This window comes from Ornithorhynchus anatinus, chromosome X5, assembly GCF_004115215.2.
Source record: "Ornithorhynchus anatinus isolate Pmale09 chromosome X5, mOrnAna1.pri.v4, whole genome shotgun sequence".
NCBI classification, from domain to species: domain Eukaryota; kingdom Metazoa; phylum Chordata; class Mammalia; order Monotremata; family Ornithorhynchidae; genus Ornithorhynchus; species Ornithorhynchus anatinus.
Genome location: NC_041753.1, coordinates 63,791,161 through 63,793,043, shown reverse-complemented (window position 1 = coordinate 63,793,043; position 1,883 = coordinate 63,791,161). Strand labels below are relative to the sequence as shown.

The 1,883-nt window shown below is 49.9% G+C and overlaps 1 non-coding gene across 1 annotated transcript; it reads right to left on the bottom strand.

Annotated features, from left to right (window-relative positions):
- Positions 1-483: 483 nt before the first annotated feature.
- Positions 484-620, bottom strand: LOC114808433. Its single transcript, XR_003756281.1, has one exon. It is a non-coding gene; the product is annotated as a small nucleolar RNA SNORA7 (small nucleolar RNA).
- Positions 621-1,883: the final 1,263 nt, after the last annotated feature.

The window sequence follows — 1,883 nt, the reverse complement described above, 5'->3', positions numbered from 1 at the left end:
TCATTAGTGGTATATATAACAATAATAACAATAAAATATATTAAGTGCTTTCTATGTGCCATAGTATTGTGCTAAGCAGATGGAAGTAGGGGAGTGACAGTAAGATGAAACAGGGAACACTTGGGCTCACATAGGTCAAAAACACAGTCTCTTTTCCTTGGTCAGGAATTTGGGTTACCTCTGATGGCTGTAAGTGCTTTCTCAGGCTGTCCTAAGACATCCTTTCTCTGAGATTAAAACTGAGATTAAAACAAGAGGTCTTGTCTTTTGCTGTCACGTCATCTCCAACCCATAGTGGCACCATGGACACATCTCTCCCAGAACGCCCCAACTCCATCTGCAGTCATTCTGGTAGTGGATCCATAGAGTTTTCTCGGTAAAAATACGGAAGTGGATTACCATTGCCTCCTTCCATGCAGAAAACTTGAGTATCCACCCTTGACTCTCTCCCATGCTGCTGCTGCCCAGTACAGGTAGGTTTTGACTTGTAGCAGATTGCCTTCCACTCTCTAGCCACTACCCAAGCTTGAAATGGAATGAGTAGTCCTCTACTTGACTCTCCCTCCTATAGTCGAGGCTGGTAGAGTACTGGAAACTCTCCAGGTGCGACCTGAGAGGGGAAGCACTGAGGTACATACAATATAATCAGATCAGTCCCAATTCCTGTTCCACTAGGGGCTCGCAATCTAAGAAGGTATCTTGTCCCCATTTTATAAATGAGGCTCGGAGAGATTAAGTGACTTTCATTCATTCATTCACTAGTATTTATTGAGCGCTTACTATGTGCAGAGCACTGTACTAAGCGCTTGGGATGAACAAGTCGGCAACAGATAGAGACAGTCCCTGCCGTTTGACGGGCTTACAGTCTAATCGGGGGAGACAGACAGACAAGAACAATGGCAATAAACAGCGTCAAGGGGAAGAACATCTCGTAAAAACAATGGCAACTAAATAGAATCAAGGCGATGTACAAAATAAATAGGGTAACGAAATATATACAGTTGAGCGGACGAGTACAGTGCTGTGGGGATGGGAAGGGAGAGGTGGAGGAGCAGAGGGAAAAGGGGAAAATGAGGCTTTAGCTGCGGAGAGGTGAAGGGGGGATGGCAGAGGGAGTAGAGGGGGAAGAGGAGCTCAGTCTGGGAACGCCTCTTGGAGGAGGTGATTTTTAAGTAGGGTTTTGAAGAGGGAAAGAGAATCAGTTTGATGGAGGTGAGGAGGGAGGGCGTTCCAGGACCGCGGGAGGAGGTGACCCAGGGGTCAACGGCGGGATAGGCGAGACCGAGGGACGGTGAGGAGGTGGGCGGCAGAGGAGCGGAGCGTGCGGGGTGGGCGGTAGAAAGAGAGAAGGGAGGAGAGGTAGGAAGGGGCAAGGTGATGGAGAGCCTTGAAGCCTAGAGTGAGGAGTTTTTGTTTGGAGCGGAGGTCGATAGGCAACCACTGGAGTTGTTTAAGAAGGGGAGTGACATGCCCAGATCGTTTCTGCAGGAAGATGAGCCGGGCAGCGGAGTGAAGAATAGACTGGAGCGGGGCGAGAGAGGAGGAAGGGAGGTCAGAGAGAAGGCTGACACAGTAGTCTAGCCGGGATATAACGAGAGCCCGTAATAGTAAGGTAGCCGTTTGGGTGGAGAGGAAAGGGCGGATCTTGGCGATATTGTAGAGGTGAAACCGGCAGGTCTTGGTAACGGATAGGATGTGTGGGGTGAACGAGAGGAACAAGTCAAGGATGACACCGAGATTGCGGGCCTGAGAGACGGGAAGGATGGTCGTGCCATCCACGGTGATAGAGAAGTCTGGGAGAGGACCGGGTTTGAGAGGGAAGATGAGGAGCTCAGTCTTGCTCATGTTGAGTTTTAGGTGGCGGGCCGACATCCAGGTGGAGA